Below are 27,929 nucleotides of genomic sequence, written 5' to 3' on the forward strand. Positions count from 1 at the left end.
TAAATTATATTGTTTTTGTTTGTTTGTACATTAAAATATATTTGTGTTAAGAAATAAAAGACTTAAATTGTCTATCAATCTTGTTTGAAAATTCATGTTAATATCTAATTAACTCCTGTATTTTGTTTGTTTGTTTTTGAATTTTGCACAAAGCTACTCGAGGGCTATCTGTGCTAACCGTTCCTAATTTAGCAGTGGAAGGCAGCTAGTCATCAACCACCCACCACCAACTCTTGGGCTACTCTTTTACCAACGAATAGTGGGATTGACCGTAACTTTATAACGCCCCCACGGCTGAAAGGGCGAACATGTTTGGCGCGACGGGGATGCGAACCCGCGACCCTCAGATTACGAGTCGCACGCCTTAACACGCTTGGCCATGAACTCCTATATTCAAATTTTCTTTTATCTGAAATAGTGATACATAACGTACGTTACATAATAAATCGGAGCTTCGTCCCAAGTAAATTATATTACGTAGCATAATCAACTGGGAGCTCGTCCGGGATTAATCATAATACTTAACAGTATCTAAAATACGGTTGAAGTATGGGAAATCTTGGAGCCCCACCACATTTATGGTTTGTTTGAGTTTCACGCAAATCTGCATGAGGGCTATTTGCATTAGTCATCTGTAATTTAGGAGTGTAGGACAAGAGGGAAGGCAGCTATTTACCACCACCAACTTTTGTGCTACTCGTTTCCCAATGAATTAACCATAATTTATAATGGCTGAAAGGGTAATCATGTTTGGAGTGACACGGATTCGAACCTGAGACTTTCACATTATGAGTCGAGCATTCTAACCACGTAGCCATGCACGTGAGTATTGAAAATGCTGCTATTTCATTTGATAAACCATTTTCTTGGTTTTGATACGTTGATGACATTTTTTCAGCCTTCGATAATCTTAACGTTACCCGGTGCCATTATAAAAATTCCTTTCTGCATTGGTTTTTTTATTCTTCTACTATTTCTAATAACAAAATTCGTTATTTACTGTTGTTGTTTTGCATTCACACTTGGAAGAGTTTCCGTGGAAAGATATTTTTTTATTTTGAGTATCAAAGTACAATTTATTGTCTTTCAGTTTTATAGTTTATTTGCATTATCTTTAGAACCTCTTAAATTAATATTAAATGTGTTTTAAGGTAAATGTTTATATTTTTCTCCCATTTCTTCCACAATATCATTAACTTCAGCTATTAATCCTCAACACACAGTGAAATAAATTGTTTAAAATTAACAAATGGAAATATTTCATAATTTTTAACTAATCGTATAAACGTTTGCAAACTTCGTTTTGTTATATGCCTAATTTCATGTCTTTATCTGTTCACTATTATTTTTATTTTCCTTCCTAATTCTTTGTCTTTTATGCCGATACGCCTGCGGTGTTTTATACGTCGACTCCAGGCAGAGACGCGTTTTTGTAAGCAAGATAACGTTTGTACGCGCTATTTGTTTATAAGCATTCACAATCTAGGTAACAAGTTGAACGAACAAAAACATGTAAACCTTTCAAATATGCATTTTAAAATCAAATAACATTTAATAATTTAGAATATAAAAGTAAAACGTAAACGCAATTTAATTGTCTATTAAATTAATTCATATAAGACGAGAAAAATTGCCAAGCATAATGGACACCGCTTTCATCTCTCTCGGGTTTGGGTATAATATGTACGCAACCTGGAGGGTCAGGTTCTCTTTGACCTCTTCCTCCTTCCTGTACTTGTGTGGTCGTACAGTGTTTGATGGTGGTAGTTACTGCATTTCTGGGTAAGAGTGAGCTGAATTTACTCCGACTCTTTTCATGGCAATGTCCATGTATTGATATACATGTATAGATATTGTTTTGCCCTATAAGTAAGATGTCTAGTTTTTTGGTAGTACTTTTTTTTTACATCATATATATATATATATATATATATAATTTTTTTATATTTAAAATATATATTGATCGGTGAGAGATGTTTAGGGCTAACTTCATCATGTATGAGGTACCTGTCTAGTTCGCATAGTAATACGTTTTTCATTCAATTTTTATCGAAGTACGTTATTGTGTTATGTAGGAGTCTATCTGGTATGGTTGATATTTTAGAATATTTATGTATAAATTGAGATGATGTTGCTATGGGAAATCTGTATGCTGTTGTGAGGAGTGTATTTTGGATTGTCTGTAGTTTGGTTTTAATTATTTTATCACTTACAGTCATCCATGCTGGAGCTGCATAGTAGATTACTGGTCTAATGTATGTTTTGTAAATTTTTAGTTTGTTGTCTGTAGATGCTCTGCTATTCTTGCCAGTTAGAATCCTAGCATAGTTGGTTCTTCGCCAGACTTTATTTTTAATTTCGTTTACATGGTTAATCCGTTAGTTTTGAGTTATAGGTTAGACCTAAAAATGTTTCCGATGTGGCAGTCTGAAGAAGTGTTCAGTTCATATATATTTCAGGTTGTAGTTTTTGTATTTTATCAATCTTGTAAAGACAAGTTGTGTTTTTGCTGTATTTATTTTTATTCTGTATTTTTGACAGTATTCGCTTATTCTGTTTAGTTGCGGTTGTATGTTTGTGGCGGTTATTATTGGTGTTGTGGCACTTTTCCAGACTGCCACATTATCAGCAAACTGTGAAGAGAATCTGTAGTTAGGATCCTTCAATGGCATATTGTTTACATACATGATGAAGAGTATAGGGCTAACTACCTCTCCCTGAGGGACACTAGCTTCTGGAGTAAAGTACTCATAAAAGGTACCCTCTAGATTTACCCTACATTTTCTATTTTCCAAAAGGTTAGATAACCAGCGAATAATTCCACGCGGTAGTCCCATTTCATTCATTCGGAACCTTAGACCATTGTGTCATACAGTGTCGAATGCTTTCTCGATATCGAGGAAGCAAGCGACAATACATTCTCTTTCATTAAAGCTATTTATTATAATTTCGGTTAATCTAATTAAATGATCTGTTGTTTGTCCAAATTTCCTGAATCCGTCTTTTTCCTCTGGTAATTTTGATGTTATCTCCAAGAATGTGGAGAATCTATTACTGATTATTCTTTCGAGAATTTACCTATATAGCTGGTCAGGCTGATTGGTCGGTAGCTATTAGGTTTACTTGCTGGCTTTCCTTCCTTATGGAACATTAATATATTAGTGAGCTTCAACGAAACTGGTATGTATCCTGAGGATAGAGATAGATTAAAAAGTGCTTTTAGGTGGTTAAACAGTTTCGGAGTGCACTTTTTTAGAAGGATGGCTTGTATTTCATCTTCACCCGGAGATTTGTTTTTTGTGTTTTTTATTGCTTCAAGAAATTCATGTAGGGATATTTCTATCGTTAGTATCGTGTCTTCGTAGTTTGTGATGTGTCTTATATTTGTCTCAGATATACTCGTTGGGAAAATTGGTTCAAATGGTTTAGTATATAGTCGGTGACTTTGTTGCAGAAATATGTATTCATATCTAGATCAGAATGAGTTTTAAATGTATTTTGTAGTTGGGCTTTAAAAGCTTCGTATTTTTCTTTATTTGTGTGTGCTATTCTATTATTGTGTTCAAGTGCAGAATATTTCTTTGCTGCTGAATTATTATTGGTGAGTCGTTCGAGGTGTGCCCAGAATTTTTTTGGGTCAGTTTTATTGTTTAGTTTTGTGCAGAAATTATTCCATTTATCTTGTTTTTGTTGTTTTATTTGTGTTATGATGTGATTTCTTATATTGTTTATTTGCGGTTTAGTTTCTCTGTCTCTTGTTATCATGAACTGTCTTCTTAACTGACTTTTGATTAGGGTAATTATTTCGGTATTTGGTTTCCATGTGTTATTTGTTGTTTTATGGTGTTATTTTGGTATTGTTTCCTTGGCTGCTTTTTGAAGGCACTCCGTTATTGTTTGACAGTAGTTATCCAATTCGGTATGGGTTTTTACTTCTTTTACAACGTTATTAGGTAATTGATTGTCTAATTCCTGTTTATAGTTTAAAGCCAATTTGCTTTACTATGATTACATATTTCTCTTCTGTAGGGCCCACCGCTAGTATAGCGGTATATCTACGGATTTACGCCAGAATCAGGGGTTCGATTATCCTCAGTGGGCTCAGCAGATAGCCCGATGTGGCTTTGCTATAAGAAAACACACACACTTTTCTGCAGGTGATATTTTTATGGGGGTCGAGATCGAAGACGCAATATATTGGTAAGTGGTCACTATCAACATCTTTACCCACCTGGAATGTTATTAGTGTTTGGCTCATGTTATATGTGCAAAGACACAAGTCAAGTATGCTACTGGTGTTAGCGGCATACACTGTATGTGTGTATGGTTTGTATCATTTAGTAGGGCTATATTGTTACACACACACACACACACACACATATATATATATACCGCTTTCATGAATGGTTTTATATTTGTTTTTGAATTTCGCGCAGAGCTACACGAGGGTTATCTGCGCTAGCCGTCCCTAATTTAGCAGTTTAAGACTAGAGGGAAGGCAGCTAATCATCACCACTCATTGTCAACTTTTGAGCTACTCTTTTACCAACGAATAGTGGGATTGACCATCACTTATAACGCCCCCACGGCTGAAAGAGCGAGTATGTTCGGTGCGACGGGGATTCGAATCCGTGACCCTCAGATTACGAGTCGTGCTCCTTAACCACCTGGCCATGCCGGGCCATTCATGAATGGATTTACTTATTTTAACTCATTTAAAAACGAATATATGAGCCTTTGTTTCCCATTATACTCTAGGATTTATCTTCAGAAGCAACTGTTACTGATTTATATCAATAGATTGCACTAATGCATGAATATGTTGTATTGCAATTGTTCGAATGATCCAGTTTAAAGGCGGAGCCTCTGTACAGTACTATCCTTATTACATCGATAAGAACTCACTTGACATGTATGTAACTAATTCTTGTTAGAACTCGTATGCTGTCATTGATCAACAATTTGTCAAGATAATATTTAGGAATGTATACAAGCCAATCATGGCACCGACGGAAACATAAAACTGGTAACAATAAAAGTAGATTGCCGCTGATAAACAGCACAGTCAAATTGCTAATCCTCAAGGTTATTAGTAATCTACAAAGAACTGTCCAGAAATATTGTGTTCTTGGTTTCATAACATTATAATCCAGGGCTGGGCCAAATTACAAAATTGCTATTACTCCTAAGAAATACCCCATTTTACACAGAATCAGGGCATGTAACCTGCCTGAGACAAATTACAATGACATTATGTGATAAATTGTGAACCACCGGAAACCAATGGTATTATAGATAAACGTAAAAAGATCAATTTCTAAGAGATATATAAAACTGCACTTGTAAACTAATAAAACTTGACAACAACACATAATTACAATTACATAAAACTAAAATGCAATAATATTCATAATTACGTAATAAGTTGTTTTATAAAACTATTTGCTAGTTTTCTATAATAACTTTAATAGTGACAATACTTGAAAGATGTCTTCAGCATGTGTGAGCTGAAGATAAATAATTATAAAACCAAAAACACGTGTAAAATCTTTACATATAAATAATCTGTATGATTGTTTAAAATAAAAAATACACTTATAAATCATTATATGAATCAATTTACGAGATTGCTTTGCGTTCTTGACTATGAACTGAAAAAAATAAGTGGTCATATACCAAAGGCGTTTCCGCCTATTTCAAATCGATGTGCAAAATCTGGCACGTAACTACCATAACTATAGGGGTCGCTCGTCTCTCCCCTAACACCCAAAGTAACGCTCCAGGAGACACGGAACACAATGATGGAAGAAATAATTACAAATATCTGTTACTTAGGTTATTTTTGTGGTAAATAAGGAAGTTTCTAGGAAACCCCTGCTGACGTCACAAAAGTAGTCAAGTTCGAGAGTTAGGAAAGTTACAATTTTGTATGAAATTCGGTCCGGCATGGCCAGGGAGGTTAAGACGTTCGACTTGTAATCTGAGAATCGCTGGTTCGAATCCCCGTCGCACTAAACATACTCGCCCTGTCAGCTTTGGGGGCGTTATAATGTTACGGTCAATCCCACTATTCGTTGGTAAAAGAGTAGCCCGAGAGTTGGTGGGGGGTGGTGATGACTAGTCTTCCTTCCCTCTCGTCTTACACTGCTAAATTAGGGATGGCTAGCGCAGACAGCACTCGAGTAGCTTTGCGCGAAATTCAAAGACAAATAAATTTACGATTTTTTAAATTAAAAATATTATTTGTAATAACGCAACGAAATAACTGCAGAGTATTAAAAGTATTTGTAAACTAATTTCGTAATGTATGTTTTAATATTTTTTTATATTACATAATGAAAACTAACACAAATCTTAATTGTTTGTGAGATTGAACCTTGCAACTTTGTTAAAATGATCAGAATAAACAACATAGCTACGTGCTTTGTGAAGTAATATTGCGAACGCCAATAAATTGGAATGGAAAATATGTTTTAAACTTTTATTTACACTAAAAATACTTGCATTTTAAAACAACAAAAAACATTCGCAACGTAAAGATTGATTCATAATATAAATACATAAAAATATAACTTGTTTGAAGACATGCATAATTGCTAACAGAAATCACAAGGCCGATGATGCCTTTACATCTCAAATAAAACAAGACATATATATCAAAACGTAGGTTCAAAGAAACCATCTAGAAGGTTGTCTATAATTCGTTTTGTTTTTTTATTTTTATCTTTCTTTTGGCCTAAAGAACATAGTTTGGTTCTCGTAAAACCATGCTTCTTGTCATTCTTGGGCCTGGCATGGCCAAGGCGTAAGGCGTGCGACTCGTAATCCGAGGGTCGCGGGTTCGCGCCCGCGTCGCGCCAAACATGCTCGCCCTCCTAGCCGTGGGGGCGTTATAATGTGACGGTCAATCCCACTATTCGTTGGTAAAAGAGTAGCCCAAGAGTTGGCGGTGGGTGGTGATGACTAGCTGCCTTCCCTCTGGTCTTACACTACTAAATTAGGGACGCTAGCACAGATAGCCCTCGAGTAGCTTTGTGCGAAATTCAAAAACAAACAAACAAGTCATTCTTGGATCTATTATTTTTTGGCAATAGTGCGTGAAAATAAAACTTATTTAGTTTAGGAAGCATTTTTTTTAATTTAAAAAAAAATCATCTCGAAGGATTCGTTTGATTTTAATGTCTAGAGGTGTTTAAGTAATGAAATCACAATTTTTTTACTAGTTATATGAAGTTGACCCTGTACTTGGTAATAATATATACGTGTACCTTTCAGTTTCAAAGTATTATCAAGTAAAGTACAATAAAAATCTTTAATTAACAGTACAGCATGTAAAGGAGTCATTCCATTAGCTTTTAGTGGACACTTGATTTCAATAATACCAACAGACCCAACAACGGCATCTAGGAAGACTGCTAAGTATCCATTCTCTATGTTTACAAATAGGCTACACTCTTGTACATAGTTTCCAGTTTTAGTGGAGTAATCAAGCAGGGCATTTCTTTCGTTACTTTTGCCATACTCTATTGCGGGTGTAGATAAAGACGAACTGTGTAAAATTATTTTTACTTTAGAACTGCTTGATGTAGTACCCCTCATCTTACAAATTTTTCTAAAGTGGGAAGTTGAAAGTCGTTGTTTCCCTTCTGTCCTCAATGAATAATTATTGTATTGACATTGTGTTTGTTTTTCTCTTTCAATTTGTTATTATTTTGTAACTTATAATTTTTTAACAAATCATTTTCAGTTCTATGTACTCTAAATCTGGAAGGTCAGACTTTCCTGACTGAAGTACATAATCCCTCTTTCCATTGTTATCCATAAATAGAAGTTTCTTGGATATTTAGCGTTTCTTTTTAGCTTCAGGAGTTAAAAGTGTTTTGCGAGCCATCATAATTTAAGTCTGAATTTTAGCTATATATTTCTTTAAAGTGCAGATACACTTTTTATGGTGCTGGATTTCCAGACCAGACTCTGCCCTGCTGGATCAAGTTGAAATGATAAACCATAAGTATATGCTCTTCTATTGTCAGATACTCGTTTTGATCTACAGATCTGTTTGCCACCGATAAACCTTGTTACAAGATGCATATAAGTCTCTGCTAAGTTGTTTGTTAAATTAATTATCAGACGGTGCCCCTTTCTGACTAATGCATTCAGTTATATTTTCATGAGAACAGTAATAGAATTTGCGCTTGCTATAATCACTAAATATACGGTAGGGTGCATTCTTTAAATCATCCTTCAGTTCCTCTATAGAATTATGATACTATTTTGTATATTATGCCGAATAGTTTCACGAGGAATTTTTTTTTTTAATCTCAATATTCTGTTTTTGCCCAAGTGTTTGCAGTTTTCTGTAATTTCTTCTGCTATTTGGAATAAAGTTTTTGTGTATAGTCTTACAGCATAATTAGCACATTCCATTTAGTGTACATTCCTACCATAAAACACATGCTTCATAACTTTTTATGTACAAATTAATCACCATCACTAATCATTTTCTTATATTGTAGTTTATGCATGTCTTCTGACTTTGAAATCCTTCTACAATTATGTCAGATTCAATTACACTAGAAGGCTCATTCCAATTTCTGTAACAAGTATGCTTGACCTCTTCTCATTTCCTTGCTGCTGCTATACATAAACAACAAAATTTATTTCTCACACTAAGAACAATAATTTTTTTTTTGTTCTTTGACCAACAGTAACCGCTACTCACGAGTTGGCTGTGTATATTTGACTAACAATAACATCTACTCAGGAGTTGGCTGTGTATCTGTGTCAACAACTTCTCTCACTCCATCCTCCATCAACAATCACATCCATGTCCACGTCATCAGCTTCTATAGCAAGACGTTTTCCTCCACAACCTGCTGTTATAAGTTATTTATGGAGTAGTGCTTCCCATTTCTGAACCACAAAATAAATAAAAGCTCATATTGAGTAACCAGCTTCACCAAATCAGCATGAAAGTTACACTGTTTGGTTTATGGACAAAATAATATAGATAACAGCGAAATCTGCTCTTTCTGTTGGTTGCAAACATAACACTTAATTTATAGCTGTCGCAAAGCAATACAGTTTTGACTTTAGAAGCGAGCACGGTCGACTATAAACTAAGGAAATATTTACAAAGATTTCTTGTGGAAGAAATTATTCGAATATGCTTGAGAAAATAATTAAAAACGTGTACGGTGTACTTTGGTAGTCTAAAGTATACAATGTACATGCACAATTCTTTTCTATCAGCTATTAAAGTTGAAAAAGTGTAACTGCGAGCAGATTATATGACAGCAAAAACTTCAGTTTTTAATTGTTGTTTTAATTTTTTTAAATAAAGGAATTATATAGAACTTTAAATTATAACATACTTGATAATAGTAAATACTTTAAAATACATTAAAAATAAATTGGTTTAATTAAATTTTGAATGTAACGCAATACCTATGAGATAGGAATTTTAAAAGTGGCACCAGAGATTATACGGTTAAAAGGTACCATTTGTACAAAGAAAATAATAAATTCTAACATCGATTATTTTAAAAAAGAAAACATTAGATTCCAGTTTTGTGAAAAACAATTCTCTTCCCACTGTTTTAATAATGTAATTTCTTTTAAAAATAATCCATAAACTGACAAAGAAAATTATTCTTCCCAATATGACCTTCACTTATGTTTTACCATTCATTGTAAACCTATCTTATCAAAATAACTAGAGATTATACAATTTGCTTTAAACTACATTTTACGTTTTTACGTATAAAATAGCAAAATCAACTGCTATCCAAAAAGTATATGGATAATGATACTTTAGGATATGTGTATGCATTTAAATGTACAAACTACAAAATATGTTACATTGGCGAGACAAACAACTTTCTACTCGTTTTTGGAATCATTTAAAGTCTTCATCTTATGTTTTTTACCCTCTCTGATGTTTAAAGACCTAAATCTGGATGCGGAATAAACAGAACACGTCTAGGAAAAGTAATGCTTCTTATTCTTCTCAGATAAAAATCTTCAGCAGAGAGAACAACATCAATTAATGAGAAATTAAAAGAAGCCTTATTAATAAAAAACATAATTCTATTCTTAACAAATACAAAGGTATTCATTTATGTCTACTTTAATTTCTTCACCTCTGGTACGCAGAACAAAGTTTAATACTTAAAAACTCAGGCCTAAAAAGTTCATTTAGTTAACCTGTATTAATTTGACAGTTCGTTGAGAAAATACTTTATTTTTTGCAATTAGTGAGTGAATTGTTATAAATTCTTACATGATTCTTTTTTTATTTAAATTCTGTTCGCCTCAGTTCCGGTATCCCACTGATGATACCAGATAAACCTATAAACATTGTAAATAAAATGAAGGTTTTCTACGTACAACAAATAAAAAGTTAAGTGAATTTAAAAATACAGTTCTAATATTTGATTCGAAATAAAAGTTCGTGAATATTTCCGTTAGTATGGAGAGTATGAAATAGACTATACAAAATTTTCTAAAGATATGATAACAAAGGAAATGAGTAACCTTGCTAATTATACCAGTAGAGGGCACTAGTAACGATAAGGTCCTTGTCTATAGTCATATATGGAATGCTTATATTCTCCAAGTTCTAGCTCTTATCGTGCTTTCTGTTTGCTTCATAAATGTAATAGTTCAAAAATGCTTCAAACGACTTGTCGTGTGCCCGGACGTTTTAACAGAGATGGTCATTCCTGGTCTTTAAATCTGGAATTGTCTAGAAAGTAGCTTCACGAATTCAGACGAGACCAGTAAAATCAGAAGAAATAAGTAGTTTTTTTGTCATCATGACACCTATCATTTATGTATTATTTACGTATTGTAATTTATTCCTGACAGATTTCCGATTTATTATGTTACGTACATTACGTATTATAGTTTAATTTGAATTTAGAAGTTAATTGAATATCAATATGTATCAAATGTACGATATTTGCCAAAAATTTGATATAATTTTCTTTCTTAACACAAATATATTTTAATATATAAACAACAATAGAATTTATAATAATGGTTATTACTAATAGTTATTATGAATAATGGTTTATATACAAGAGTTTTACAAACTGAAAAACAGTACTAAGCCTTCTATTTACTCGAATTTCACGGACAACGAATCAATACTACGTTGGTAAAGAGGTACAAATTCACTTGACGAGTACCCGGTATGGCCAGGTAATTAAGGCACTCGACTCATAATCTTAGGGTCACAGGTTCGAATCCCCGTCATACCGAATATGCTCGCCCTTTCAGCAGTGGGGGCGTTATAATGTAACGATCAATCCCACTATTCGTTGGTAAAAGGTTAGCCTAAGAGTTGGCGGTGGTGGTGATGACTAGCTGTCTTTCCTCTAGTCTTTCACTGCGAAATTAGGAACGGCTAGCGCAAATAGTTTTCGTGAAGTTTTGCGCGAAATCCAAAACAAACAAACAAATAAACCCTTACGAGGAAGATAACTAGCTTCTTCACTGAGCACACGCATAGAAATACGAACGTTCGAAGCTAATTCTCTAAAGTTAAACGGCTTGTAATGCTCGAAATTTATAAACGATCGTGGTCAAATATTTGTAGTTTTCCGATTAATAAGCGTTTGTCAGCATTATAGCTTCCGAGATTTATAGTACACAGACTGAAGTAAACCAACAATATTAAACTGTCTCCCCGATGGCTACTTTTTATAGTTAGGCGAGATTATCGAAAACTCAGCTGGAAATAATGCGGTTATTAATATTTAACACACACACATCGTACAGGGTCTGGCATGGCCTAGCGCGTTAAGGCGTGCGCTTCGTAATCTGAGGGTCGCGGGTTCGCGCCCGAGTCGCGCCAAACATGCTCGCCCTCCCAGCCGTGGGGGCGTTATAATGTGTCGGTCAATCCCACTATTCGTTGGTAAAAGAGTAGCCCAAGGGTTGGCGGTGGGTGGTGATGACTAGCTACCTTCCCTCTAGTCTTACACTGCTAAATTAGGGACGGCTAGCACAGATAGCCCTCGAGTAGCGTTGTGCGAAATTCCAAAAAAAAAAACAACCACATCGTACATTGTTGATGTAAGCGCTCGAAAATCTACAAATTTTGAGAAAAGGCGAGACTTTTGCAATATAAATTCGAAATGTATATAATATGTAATTATGGAGAATATGGATCTCGAACGAGTCTTCGATTTATTATGCTACGTACGTTACGTATTATAATTGAATTTCAATTTAGATAGTGTTTAAAGACAGATTGTCATTGTTATGGCTTCTCACGTGATTCTTTCCGATTTAAATTCTATTCGCCTCAGTTCCTGTATCCCACCTGATGATGCCAGATAAACCTGTATACATTGTAAATAAAATAAAATTTTACTATGTACAACCTGTAAAAAAGTTGTGAATTTAAAACACGGTTCTGATATTTGATTCAAAATATAATTTCCTTGAACGTTTCCGTTCTTATGGAAAATATGACATAAACAATGTAACACTTCCCAAATATTTGATAAAGGAAACGAGGAACCTTGCTGATTATATCAGTAGAGTGATATAATTATGTTCATGTGTTATGTCTAGAGATATATATGAAGCCAATAGTCAACAAACACTCGATAAAACTATCATAGCCCTATAAACTATTAGTGATAGTGCCAAATGCACATATTTAATTGTGAATTAATGTTAATCATTATTAATTCATAAGTGCTGTTCAGCAGTAAAACTAAAATTTTGGTGTTTTTAATATTTTGCATAGTGATTTTTTTATACAACTAATAACTGTTTACCTGGAACAAAAAACAGATTGATTTACTGACAAATGACAAACTAGAGAAAATTACTATATTACAGTCCTGTAATATAGTACGTGCTTGGACTACATTGTTAAAGCTGAAAAAGTATTATTTCTGAAATAATACCAAAAATGTAATGCAATTCTGAAATTCGCTTATTAAAATTGTGGAAAAAACACAGTCTTTGGAAGTTAGTGCTAAATGCACATATTTAATTGTGAATTAATGTTAATCATTATTAATTCATAAGTACTGTTCAGCAGTAAAACTAAAATTTTGGTGTTTTTAATATTTTGCATAGTGATTTTTTTATACAACTGATAACTGTTTACCTGGAACAAAAAACAGATTGATTTACTGACAAATGACAAACTAGAGAAAATTACTCTCTTACAGTCCTGTAATATAGTACGTGCTTGGACTACATTGTTAAAGCTGAAAAAGTATTATTTCTTAAATAATACCAAAAATGTAATGCAATTCTGAAATTCGCTTATTAAAATTGTGGAAAAAACACAGTCTTTGGAAGTTAATTCATTAATAACAACAATGCGATAACTGTTTTTACTATATATAATAAAATTTGGAAATTGAACTTATCAACAAATCATAAGTGAGCATTTATAAAAAAAACTAGTTGAAATGAGAGACTTAGTATATTTTAACAATATACGCTGCATGTATTTCTAACTATGTATTAAACTGAAAGAAACACACACATAGATATTAAAATAAATGTATAACAGTAAATCCGTTACAGTATGCGCAAGTGAAACTATTTATGGAAGACCTGTGTTTAATGAAGTTTTCAATAACTCTACTTTTCATTTGCATATTTGTCTAAAATTATTCCTATTTTATATGCTTGTATAATTCATGATATTTGAGAGAGATTAATATTTCAATTATACTTACCCTGCAGGTTAAAATCTATAGTAGGCCTGGAAAATGAATGTCAGTAAATATTATAAAAGTAATATATATATATAATTATTTTGTTGTTTGGACCTTCACCCCAAAGAAGACAATTAAAACCGGGTGCCGTCTCAAGTATGTTCAGTTTGTTAAAGATAATCATACTACAATCCTTGAAAGTAACCAAGTAAAGGATGAAACGCTTCAACAAGCCCTATACAATTTCAGTGATAGTGCCAAATATACATATTTAAATGTGAACAAATGTTAATCATTATCATTATTTTCATTCAGTAGCTACAATGATATCGTTTTGTTCGTTAATTTAGAACAATGTTCTTACCAATATAATGAAATAGTGTTTGTTTTCATTAACAAAACAATTGCATTATCGCTCATGTTATTTTGTTTACTTGTCGATCAGATCAGCTTGTCTGCCCGTAGTTTTTACTTATACTTCTTTCAAGTTCTGTCTTAATGATGCTAAAATTCTAATTTTCACATTTCACCCTAACTTTAGTGGAATTGGTAAAATAAATATCAATAAAACAAATGAAATTTTTGTAACTCTCAAACAGGTTTATTCAGTTATTCACTGGAACCAGTTATTCTGGTGGAACTTACACTTAGAGGACTGCAATGGGAGTGTTGTCCAATATATGCTGATGATATTTTTGGTTATAGATTTCAGTTTACCAATAAGGTCTTGATAATGGTACTGCAATGCTCTAAACATGTAAGTTAGAAGCATAAAGTAGGAAAATGTGCATTATTGTATAATGATGAGGCATTTTATAGGAAGTGGAAATTAGACCCAGTTTCTATCGACCAAAGCACGATGACAAAATTGAACTCAATCGATACATTAAAGAACCACTATTTAATGAAAATGAAGTTGATAAATAGTTCGAAAAATTTAAGAAAGTTACCCAAACCATGGAATGGCCCACCGAAAAATGGTCATTATTATTACAGGGTGTTTTGACTGGTCAAGTCCAAAAATCTTATGCTGCTCTTTCTCTAGAATATTGTACACAACTTATGATAGGTTAAAGTAGCTACTTTTAAAGCATACGAACTAATGCTAGAGGCTTATTGCCAAACGTTTTGAGGTAATCGCAAGTAAGATAGGCAAACGTATATGGAATTTGTCCACGAAAAGAGGTTTAATTTGATCGATGGTGTAATTCTATACATATTGGCAACTATGTCTAATTGAGGAACCTAAACGTTGTGCAAGTGACGATTTCAAAACATACTTAGATGAAAAGAAATTTGAAACACTACAGAAAGCAGCTTCTCTTTCCGAATATTACACTTGAAAACATAAAACTACTTTTTATAAAAAGAAATTTCTACAATTTTGACAAAAATCAGTATCTGTTTCCTCCAATAAAGTTTAGGATTTTTTAAAATTCAAGTTCTGTACTTCAAAATCTTATTACAGAAGGGATAAAACTTTATTAAAGTCATTAAGGCCTATCTGCCATTTTTGTAAAAAAAAACCTGGTAATTAAATGTCCGATTGTTAACGTTTGAAAAATAATAAAGGAAAGGAGGCAACATCCAATGTGCTCGTGTTTACATATGAACATAGCTTCACCATATCAATTGATGTTGTTAATTTGGCTACTGATAAAAAGACTGATGTAGTTAGGGAGGAATGTAAACTTTTTGTGTCAGTAGGTTCTATGTCTTTGACAAATGACACTGCTTATCCCGTACCTATAAGTATTCTACGTGACACTGGGGTGACCTAATCATTACTGTTAGAAGGTATACCGCTTTTAGATTCGAGTTCTGCCACTGGTGAGTCTGTTATTTCTCAGGGCATCGAGGGTGGTTTTATTAATGTTTCTCTTCATAACATTTGTTTAATACCAGACCTAGTTTCGGAAACAGTTGGAATAGAACCTACTCTGCTAATTAAGGGTGTATCATTATTGTTGGGAAACGATTTGACTGGATAAAAAGTTGTTGCGAAACCCAAAATGAGCCAATCACTGTTTCATCTAAGGATGATGTTGTTGTTGTTGTTGAGAAGAATTCAGGCGTGTTTCTCTCGTGTGCTGTGACTCAAGCTCAGAATAAGAAATTAAGTCAAAAACAAATGATAGACACGTATTAAGTGGACGATATTATATATTTGTTCCAGACATTTTTTGGATTCAATGGGGATCTTGTGAATAATTGTCTTACTCACAATTCTTCATCGAGTGACAGTGATGGAAGTGACGTATATAGTTCGCCTAGACAACTAGACAACTGATCCATGTGCAAGAAAATTATCTGCTGATCGCTTCACTTTTAAAATATGCACTATCGAAGAATCAACTGAGAAAGTTTCAAATGGTTACTTTTCCGAAAATGGTGTGCTAATAAGAAAATGTAAACCACCAGATGAGCCAGATTCAGAGGATGGATTGGGTTATAGTTTAACAAATCTTTATTTCCAAAGCATATCGTTTTGAAATATTGAAAGTTGTCCATGAATTTTCCATGGGAGATCATCAAGGCGTCAAAAAGACATGTGAGAAAATTATGAGACATTGATCTTGGCCAACTTGTCATTTTATTTACTTAGCTTTACTTCATAATGGACATCCAAGTGATGGTCTTATTCTGCAGCTGCTTTGTGTCCTGTCATTGATAGGGTGACTTTCTGTACTACAGTCTGTAAGTCACTTGTAAATATTGTGTTTGTGAAAATATCTATTTGTGGTTCTTTGCTTTCAGCATTTAGAAGAAAGCTTGTTTAATGACTTCTATCTCTACCTATGTGCCTCTTGATGGACTCTTGAATGGTTTAGCAGCCTTGTTCAGAAATTTGTTGTTCCACAAGTCAAAGAATGCCGAACTAACTATCAGCAGTGTATATAAATCATAGGTGGCTATGATCAACGGTGGTCACCCACCATAATCTTCAAATACATGATAATAGGAGAAGTCAGAGGTTTGGTAATGACACACAATACACCTTTCAGACAGTTCTCTACTTGCTTTATGCCTGCTTCGTTGTTCTGGACTGGAATATTCAAACTGTAAAGGGCAGTGATAAGATGGTCAAAATATATGGTCTATACACTTCAAAAACCTTAGTGAATTATTTTTCATAGTCGTGCTGTTGATGTTCTGTTGTACTGCAGAAGCTAGATTGCTCTAAAGGTGTAAGTAGTATACGATACTTCTTTTGCAAAAGTACGTATTGCTTTCACTTTGCCCAATAAAGGAGAGATATCTAAGTATACAATCACTGTCAGATAGCTTGAAATCCTTGAATTGAGATATATACTGTTTTATTCTTCTATGGCCTCCAGTCTTCAAACATAAAGTGATTACTGCTAACATTATGTTTTCTATGACAGGTAAAAATTACACTCCAGGTAGTATTAGCAAATATAGGTCTATATAACGAGTTTGTTGCACCTTTGCACTCAATAATTTTTGTTGATTCACCTTAGCTTAATATGTATAAATCTTGTGGTTACACTGTGGAGAGCAGAATGCAAACCTTTCCCATTAGTGTTTTACCTCAGGTTTAGGACCTGGTATTGAAATATCCTGCTGCTAAGTACACGTAAGTGTTATCAATAAAATCAGGCAGGAACCTCGAATATTGAACATGATGATTGTTTTACTTTCCTTGTATGTGTGGGAGATTTTGTTGTCTGTATAACTTAAGGCAAGCTACATGGACGATCTGTTGTTCATAATGTTGGTTGTTTCACTGTGAACTATTGTTGTGCCAAATTGTAAAAATCATCAGCATTATTTGGGTCAACAGATGGCATGATATTAAAGCCAATGAGAATAAACTCTCCAGGGTCTGAGAGTTTAGACATTTGAATGAGTTATATGTGTTTAGTAAATACAGCAGTGATTAACTTAAGTAACATTGAGGGCAAATGTGGCATGTTCTGTGTTTCCCTGGTGTTGGTGAAGACTTTTATGGTTGAAGTAAAATTATTGTAAATTGATGATTTTTATTTGTATAGAGACAATGGTACTAAAATGATACACACCAAGTCAGATGGGAAACGTGGAAGAGTAGGTTTGTTTTAATTGATTTTGGTGAAACAGCATTTGTACTTTGAACAACTGTAATATTTAATAATTCTGTTACTGTGTAAAACTAAATCACGATTAATTATTTATTTAGAATGAAAGAAGACGTATTTCGTTTATTGTTTTCTGGTTATTTTGGATTATAATTATGTTCATTTTGTATAAATGAACTATTTACAAACTTTATGAATACTGCCAAATGTTTTATCAGGACGTCATTTCTGAACAAGATAAGTATTGTACACTAACTTTGTGCTAAGTTTATTTATTTGTGGTATTACAATTATTATCAAGACTTCATGAATGTGGTTTTAAAGCTATTTGTTGAATCAAGCACGATGTTACTTTTCTAGCCCAGCATGACCATGTGGTTATGCGTGCTCGACTCGTAATTTGAGGGTCGCAGGTTCGAAATCCCGTCAGACCTAACATGATCGCCCTTTCAGCCAGGACTGACGTTTTAAGTGATGGGCAATCCCATTATTCGTTGGTAAAAGAGTAGCCCAAGAGTTGGTGGTGGATGGTGATGACTAGTTGCCTTTTCTTTAGCCTTTCCTTGATAAATTAGGAACGGGAAACGCAGATAGTCCTCGCCTAGCTTCGTACAAAAATTCAAACAAACAAACAAAAGAATTAATTCTCCATACTTTTGTACTTAACTTGTTTCAGAGGGTTCGTTAGGGTTGCTAAACATAAGGTTACAAAGTCTTCATAGTTAGAAGCATAATTTCGTACAGTTGAACTATCTTCAAACAGTATGCATGTTATTAAACGTGGTTAACGTAGATAACCTACTTTAAATATCTGCTCACTTTGCAGTATTTACTCCTCATTTCTTACTAAGAAAAGGAAAATTGGCTTACAAACCAGAATGCAATGAACAGGGGTCTTGGCAAAGTTGTCATATATACATATATATATATTTCCATACAAACTACGTGAGTTGGACATACACATATTATGTTTCATCTAAGTACTGCGTGAAGTCTGGGATGAGTCTGAAGAATTAAGTTTTAAAATAAAACATATGGGATACGATTTAATTTACATTTATCAAAAAATGCCCTTCCAGACTGTGGGCTGTGTTGGAATATTCTTTTTAAAGGATATTACGAAGACAGTGAGAGGTCAAAGATCCAGGATAAAAGAATTGCTCAAAAACTGTCTACAAGATTTAAATCACATACATTTACGAGCAAGTTAATTCCTAGATCGTAGATAAAGAAAAATGCAAATAAAATTTGGATGTAAATGTTGAAAGATAAAAACGTTAGAAATTGGCAGCAAACCCACTGTTATAGTTGATTTGGATAACTGATGGAATTGGTTTGGTTAATGATAATTATATTTTCTGTGAGAGACATTTAAATGAAATTTGAGGTGGAACATATCTGCATTGAATCAGATTCAAACAACCAATGGTTTCAACCTAATCTCGAGTCAAATCAAAATTAGTACAGGATATTACCATAAGAAGATTTGTTTGATTTATTTTAACAAAAATTTCGGAATCATAAAGTGAGCCAATGATTGTAAATACACTTAGGTACGATTTGAGATATTCGTTTTGTGTAACACCTTACACTGGCTTACTTTCATAGATATGAATGCTACTCATGTAAGAGCCTGATATGATTACAGCAGCAGCATTTAAAATGTAACGAATTTCTTACAGTTACTGTTTATTGAATAATTTAATCACAAATATATTAAAAACTAATTTGGCAAAATGTTATTCAGATTGATAGTGCTGGTACCTTGCGGTATTAAGGAATTAATGATACAAAAATTAACTGAATATTTAGCCATTTCAAGGTCATAACGTTTTCTGAAGCCATAGGTTGAAAGCCCTTTTATGCTCAAGCAAAGCTATACCATTAGTTTTTGAGTCATTAGAACTTTGTCCTGTAATAAAGAGCAAAGTTATATTTCTGAAATAATGAACATAAATAACTTCACATTCGTGCCATTAAAAATAAATCATATTGGAAGGCACAGATCTATGTGAAAATGACCTGTCAACAATAAATTTGGCAATACAGTGTTTGTGTTGGGCTAGTCGATTGACAAAGTTGTATTTTGCATGTGCTGCAATATGCGTTGACGTTGAAAGACACACGTTTTTAACTTTAACGTAACCCATTAATTACTGAAGTACATGAGTTTCCTTCAGATGTACGTCTATTTGGAAACAAGTTACAAACAAAATTGTGGTGTGTAATATAAGATTTCATGAAGAGATTCTTCCCTCCTGGTACCTGCTAGTTACTACCCTTGTCTTCAGTTACTTTCATGACAGTTAAATTCAACTACAACAACGAGAAAAATGTTAAACAATAAAAAGCACCAAAAATCACTTGAGAAGAAAAATAAATTAAACATGAAATTTGAAACATCTGATACAGTAATGAAAATAAAAAAACAGAAAATCTACTGTTAGAAATGAGGAAGATACTGCATATGACGAACAAAGGCTATAAGGCTGTCATGTTGGGTAAAAAGACCAGAAAATGTTTTTTTTACGATAGACAGATGCTATGAAGCCGTTAGTATCAGAACGTTGGAAAGGTAATACGAATTATTAGTCTTAATTCCATGAATGAAATCTATAGAGGGCTGTTGTGAGTTAAGATAGTGAATGAAGTGTGGGGTTTGATCTTTATGGTAAAAAATAAGGAAGGTATCATCAACATATCTTCTGTAGAGAACAGGCTTAGAGTTTAAAGGAGAGTTGTCAAGCCAGTAGTGTTTGTGGTGATAGAAGAAAATGTTGGTGAGCTTTAGTTCTAAGGGAAAACTCACAGTAATGTCACCTATCTATTCATACAAAATATTGTTAAAAGTAGAAGAAAGTCTTTAGTCGAAGGCTCAAGTATAAATTTGGAATGAGACTTAGAAATTCTACTGATGATTTTATCAAGGACATTAGGATGGGCAATATTAATAATTTCGTCTAGGGGAACATAAGTAAAAACAGAAGTAATATAGAAACTAGCCATCACATGAATTTTACGTGGGATGAATTGACTAATATCACGAGAAAAATAGAAGGAGTCAGTAAAAAATCGGTAAAGGGGTTTGTTTGTTTGTTTTGAATTTCGCACAAAGCTACTCGAAGGCTATCTGCGCTAGCCGTCCCTAGTTTAGCAGTGTAAGACTAGAGGGAATGCAGCTAGTCATCACCACCCACCACCAACTCTTGGGCTACTCTTTTTACCAACGAATAGTGGGATTGACCGTCACATTATAACGTCCCTACGTCTGAAATGGCTAGCATGTTTAGCGCGACGGGGATGCGAACCCGCGACCCTCAGATTACGAGTCGCGCTCCTTAACACACTTGGCCATGCCAGGCCCTCGGCAAAGGGATTTGATCCAAAGTTATAAATGTGAGTACCTAAAACGGAACTTATAGATTAAACGTTTAACAGACCATATAATACACCAATTTAGGAGTCTGAATAGTCCAAAATAATATTTCTATTGCTCAAGTTTTTCAAATAAATTATTCAAGTTGTAAAGTATGAGACAGTAGTTCTTTGTTTATAACTTTTACCTCAGTGAGATCATTAAGCATGATAAGTATTTTTGTAATACAATCAGTTTTACTTGTAATTACAAATCCGTTTTCTTTGTCTGGTTTGGTGATGATAGTATTGTCTTTGCAGGAAAAGTTTTAACAGCTGCCAGTTATTCTGATTTCAGATTTGAGGATATTTTCTGTGTGTTATAATTATAGAAGGTAAAGAGTGATACGTTTTTAAACTAAGTACCAAACAAGTCCCGTGCTTGCTTTTGCAAAAAATTTGCTAATTGTTCCCATACAAAGATTCCCAAGGATAGAGGTAATGGACGTAGTTAAATTTGGAGGAGGGTATGGAGAAATTCAATCATCCATCAAGTGTAGATTTCTGAGGATCACTTAAGATGATGTTGTAGTTGAAGGTGAGTTGATCAGGAGATATCATACCATACGTTAAGTTTCCTTAATTCAATATTATGTACGTGTTCCTATGTGGTAGGTTTCTTTTCATTATTTCGGTTGGTAAAGTTCACAAAGTGGTTGAAGTCCAATCAAAATGTGAAGTTCAAGAGGGAAGCTAGAGATTAAGGTCCCATAGATTAACCTACTCTGATCCTGCCTAAAGAATTAAGTGTTTCGTTATTTAGGATTACCTCTTGTTTTTTGTTTTTATAATTTTTTTTGTCAGATATAACACAGATTTTACATAACAAGTTGTTTTATAAGCAATATTTGTACAATCTTGTTCTATTAGAATGCGATCTAATATTGGTTGAAATTTCTTACACATACTTTAAGGTAGTCCAAACTTCAACTATGAGGTTAATCAAATTAGTTCTGTTTTTAGCTCTTTGAATTAAAATAATGTGTAATTTTAACTGGTCATGTATTACCAGTCATGCATGAATTATCAATATAGGTAAACTAAATATTACAGCAAATAGTGAGCGAAAACAAGTTGGTTTGGTGCGAGTCTTACCTTACTGGTGTCTGTTGTAGTAATTAAGTGTTCTAGTTGAAATGAATATGGAAACTAGAAATGAAAATCAGTAATAAATTATATACAGCACCTGTCACACCTCCCTCAATCAATGAAGTTATTTATTGACAATAAAGCACCACAGTTTTGTTGACGCGGTACTCTATAAATGGTTCCATCCCACCAGTCAGAGTACAACAACAGCTTATTTTCTATTTAAACAGTATGTAAGCGCACGCATCTCAGGACATACTCTTTGTAAGATAGAAGACGCTTTAATATATATATATAGTTAGTAATAAAGCTTCAAGTACAGCAGTCTAAGTTACTCCGAGAATGACGAGGAACACGTTTTTGTTGTTTTTTGAATTTCGCACAAAGCTACTCGAGGGCTATCTGTGCTAGCCGTCCCTAATTTAGCAGTGTAAGACTAGAGGGAAGGCAGCTAGTCATCACCACCCACCACCAACTCTTGGGCTACTCTTTTACCAACGAATAGTGGGATTGACCGTAACATTATAACGCCCCCACGGCTGAAAAGGCGAGCATGTTTGGCGCGACGGGGATGCAAACTCGCGACCCTCAGATTACGAGTCACACGCCTTAACGCGCTTGGCCATGCCAGGCCAACGAGGAACAATCTGGATCAGTGTAGTTTGAATGAATGTATTGCATAAATACACTTGCTGTAGAAGGACAACCATAAGAAAAAGATGTAGTGTATAGTGATGAATAAAGACTGGACTGAGATTTCAAAGATGGTTTTGTTTATCAGTTAATCCATTTTGAGATCTTAAGCAACAATCGAGACGTAAATACAGCCTCTAATACATGATGGAATTATATTAAATATTCAATTAAACATGCAACTGGAACACTGCCTTGATCTATCCAGAGTTTATATCTAATATTATTGGAATTTGTATCTATAGGGATAAAGAGGAGGTTAAGGGTAACCAAAAACCTGTATAATTGTGGGATGCGATTTAAAGGAACGTTCCATACTTTTTCATCACTAATATCTGGTGCAACATGTTGATCAAGTGTCATGTTCTGACAAAGGACTTATAAAGGAAACAGTATATTGCACTATTTTTTTCCATATTTATTTCAATTACTGAATAATTAATATTATATACAAGTTAAAGAATTAAAAAAATATATTAATTTACTTTTATTAGTTTAAAAGAAACTTAATATGTATATGAAAGACGTGATATAAAAGTGAATAAATCATTTAGTTATTTTCAAGTTTTTAAAGTAAAACAGGAAAACACATTGTAGAATATGACGAGAAATTCAGAAAAAAAGTGTGTGCTTTTATGTGTATATATATATTTTTACATAATAGTACTAATACAGTATCACCAACAATGTGTGGTATCTCGAGAATTTTTGGTAATGCAGAAAAGTCGAGGACCGCAAAAAAAAAGTTCGTAGACTTTGTATACGGGCATGTTTCCAGAAGGGTGTGATGGTTGGGCCAAAGAAAAGAAAATCAAACACGCAAGTTTAAACAAGGGAATATCTTTGTTTAAATCTTGATAGTTGACAGTTAAACATACCCAAAGTAATATTATAAAATGATTTGTTTGTTTTATGAGTTTCGCATAAAGCTACACGAAGACTATTTGCGCTAGCCGTCCCTAATTTAGCACTGTAAGACTAGAGGAAAGACAGCTAGTCATCACCACCAACAGCTAACTCCTGGGCTACTCTTTTCCCATCGAATAGTGGGATTAACCACCACATTTAAACGTCCGTAGGGCTGAAAGGGCAAACATGTTCAGTGCGATGGGGATTCGAAACCTGGACCCTCAGTTTACGAGTTGAGTGCCCAAACCACCTGTCCATTCGAGGCCATTACACAATGAAGTGCAAGTGATCGTGTGTGTGATTAAAAAATACTTTAAATACTTTATTAAATTATCGGTTCTTGTTCGTGCGTGTGCTTTTCCTGGAAGTTAAAGTTAAAAATTATAACCTTCAACTTTCTAACAAACGGCCCGGTATGGCCAAGCGTGTTAAGGCGTGCGACTCGTAATCTGAGGGTCGCGGGTTCGCATCCCCGTCGCGCTAAACATGCTCGCCCTCCCAGCCGTGGGGGCGTTATAATGTGCGGTCAATCACAGTATTCGTTGGTAAAAGAGTAGCCCAAGAGTTGGCGGTGGGTGGTGATGACTAGCTGCCTTCCCTCTAGTCTTACACTGCTAAATTAGGGACGGCTAGCACAGATAGCCCTCGAGTAGCTTTGTGCGAAATTCAAAAAACAAACGAAACAATTCTAACAAACACAGAAAAAAATGTTTGTTGTCTGATAAACCAGTCGGCAATTGTACTGCAAAGATAACTACTGCCCAATTTTCAATCAAGAATACTTCAGTGCTCACATTTTTCTCATTAAACACTAAAAAGGTTTTTTTTATTTTCCCTTTTCTTATTTTCATTTTTCAAAGCTCTACTGAAATAAGTGGTTGAGTCTAGCAACGCAAAATGCATACTTTTTCTTCATTTTCACTGGCCTTAAGATTTTGGCCAGCAGTGTATGTGTGTATGATGAAACTGGCACTAGTTTCCGTCCCTCAGTATGTCTGTGGACTCACACTCCTAGAAACTAAGTTTCGATACCCGTGGTGGGCAGAGCACAGGTAGCCCGTTGTGTAGCTTTGTACTTAATTCCAAACAAACAAACATCAGCTTTCCTAGTGATGACGTACAGATAATGTAGGAGAAGATTATGTAAATTTATGATCATATGAAGTGTTTTCTCTTGACTCACTCACTGAATAAATACCCTACCATAAGCTACTCTAGGAGAGAGTGTGTGTCAGGAGATAGTTATTGAACGATACAGTTAGTGAATTATTGCTGTATGTTTCTCGATATTCTTATTAGTATTGAAAGGTATTTGTATGCTGCAGTATTTTATTGGAAGTAGTTTTTTTTTACTCATTGCATTATTTGAAATATTAATACTTCATATATTTTTTCATTAACATTAACGTCCAAGCTCGTGTTTATTAACTGTGTATTGAATTAATTTCTAAGTGTTGTTATAGCTGAATAAATTGCATTTTTGTTGTTGAACCCTGATTGTAGAGGCGTATTTCTTTTAGACTGGTACAAGTTAGAAACCATCTCCAGCAACGCCAATTTTAGTTAACTTAACTTTAAAAGAAATTTAAGGTATGTAGTACATATCGGTATTATAAATGTAAATATTTGTCATGACAATAAAAATACCAACATATTAAGATAGTATCACTGTATGCTAGGAAAATTAACTACTTTTCCACAAACATTTATTAGAACATATCAGGCTTAGTGGGCTATTTGTTGATTCCGTGAAAAAAATAGGTTTATTCCAAGTAATATGATTGCGATTCTAAAACTATTGTTGATTGCTATTTAGTGTAAGATTCTTATCTGACGTGGCTTGTTGGTGTGTACTGACTAAAATGATTACCATTATACACTATATGGGCTATAGAAAACAATCAGGAAGTGATGGTAGTGTGCTTTTGACATGACAACCTTATGAAGAAGCCATTTGCAACCTGAAACAGTACTGTACTGTTGCTGTGAAGATGTTTGGCTGTCAAATAGAGTATGTTTGGACTATAATAACATGGTAAGACTGCAAAATAGTTGTTTTAATTTACTAAACTTGTGTCATCTCCTCGTGAAGTTATCGATATTTTTAATTTACTAAACTTGTGTCATCTCCTCGTGAAGTTATCGATATTTTTAATTTACTAAACTTGTGTCATCTCCTCGTGAAGTTATCGATATTTTAATTACTAAACTTGTGTCATCTCCTCGTGAAGTTATCGATATTTTAATTTACTAAACTTGTGTCATCTCCTCGTGAAGTTATCGATATTTTTAATTTACTAAACTTGTGTCATCTCCTCGTGAAGTTATCGATATTTTTAATTTACTAAACTTGTGTCATCTCCTCGTGAAGTTATCGATATTTTTAATTTACTAAACTTGTGTCATCTCCTCGTGAAGTTATCGATATTTTAATTTACTAAACTTGTGTCATCTCCTCGTGAAGTTATCGATATTTTTAATTTACTAAACTTGTGTCATCTCCTCGTGAAGTTATCGATATTTTTAATTTACTAAACTTGTGTCATCTCCTCGTGAAGTTATCGATATTTTTAATTTACTAAACTTGTGTCATCTCCTCGTGAAGTTATCGATATTTCAGATGAGTATTACCAGTTTCTTTCTCTTCATCTAGTGAGATGATACAACTCAGAGTAACCAAACTCATCTACCCAGTTTCAGGAGTAACCAGTGACCTGTTGACACAACACATGACTGTCAAGCCCAAACCGAGTCATAATTGTTTATAACACGTCTTTTAACATACAACCACTTCATCCATTTACTGACTTAGAAGTAAACGACTTCAGTTGTTGCAGGATACAGCTATTCCTCATACTAGTGTGGTCACTATGACGCATCTGAATAAGGAGGAGGACCATACATCAGATCCACTGTGAAATGTGCCTCTCATATAAGAATGAGGAGTTTCAGAGAATACCAGTCAACTGTGATCACTTATGAGGTAAAGCATTTTGAAACACGGAAGGCACTCATCTCAGTTTCATCAAAGGTAGCAAACGTACCAAACATACAACTGACAATCTGTACCGCTTATTTAGCCAAACTAGCAACTGGAAGATGGTATGGAAAAGTGTGCAACATAACCAAAGTAAACTTTATCAACAACTTGAAAATGATATAATACTCGATATTCTTCACCAATGTAGAAATTACAACCAATTCTTTCAACGTGACATATTTTCAGTATGAAGATGAATACCACTAGTAACAAGAAGGGTTTGCCACTGGCTCATCACTATTCAGTATTGTATAAAGGGCTGGCGCGACTTGTTTTGCTACCATGTGCTTCTCATTCCTACATCCCCCTTTTCCTTTGTTATAGGAATTGTACACAATTACGCCTTAATGAACCTGTCGCCATGTGCAAGTGCACATGTTTATAATAACCTAATAAGTTATTCATGACGCATTTGGTTTTGTTCAGAATCTCTTCTTATTTAAGAAAATTGTTTTTTGACTTATTTCTTTAATTACAGGCAGATATGTTGTTGATTCATATTTCATTTGCAGATTCAACATAACTTTGCATAATTAGACATGATAGCACCACATGCATGTGTAAAGTACATATTTTGAAAATTAAGGCACCTCTCTAGCATATTCAAAAGTGTGATATCTGCTTTGAACCAGCCACTTGTTTTTTTTTTTACGAAAGTAGAAAGTTTCTGTTTTAGTAGTATTTAATACAGGTTCATTCAAGACAGTTTTACAACCTCCATTAAAAGTTATATTTCATACACGTTCTTTCAAGACAGATTTAGAGCCTCCAGTAAAAACTACATTCTACATTTACTACAGGTTCCTTCAAGGTAGGTTTTAAACCTTCAGTAAAAAACTATATTTACTATAGGTTCCTTCAAGACAGCTTTGCAACCTCCGCTAAAGTTATATTTAATACATATTCCTTCAAGGCAGTTTTACAACCTCCATTAAAAGTTATATTTCATACGCGTTCCTTCAAGACAGATTTAGAACCTCCACTAAAAGCTATATTTACTATAGGTCCCTT

General features: G+C 34.0%; 1 long non-coding RNA gene across 2 annotated transcripts; it reads left to right on the plus strand.

The window, feature by feature from the left end:
- Nucleotides 1-2,355: 2,355 nt before the first annotated feature.
- LOC143227064 (uncharacterized) lies at nucleotides 2,356-27,471 on the plus strand. Of its 2 annotated transcripts, XR_013014847.1 has the most exons (4): nucleotides 2,356-2,459; nucleotides 4,030-4,200; nucleotides 25,773-25,913; nucleotides 26,532-27,471. It is a non-coding gene; the product is annotated as an uncharacterized LOC143227064 (long non-coding RNA). The 2 variants fall into 2 exon arrangements; XR_013014848.1 differs by lacking the exons at nucleotides 25,773-25,913; nucleotides 26,532-27,471 and adding an exon at nucleotides 8,709-9,588.
- Nucleotides 27,472-27,929: the final 458 nt, after the last annotated feature.

This window comes from Tachypleus tridentatus, chromosome 9, assembly GCF_004210375.1.
Source record: "Tachypleus tridentatus isolate NWPU-2018 chromosome 9, ASM421037v1, whole genome shotgun sequence".
Lineage (NCBI taxonomy): Eukaryota > Metazoa > Arthropoda > Merostomata > Xiphosura > Limulidae > Tachypleus > Tachypleus tridentatus.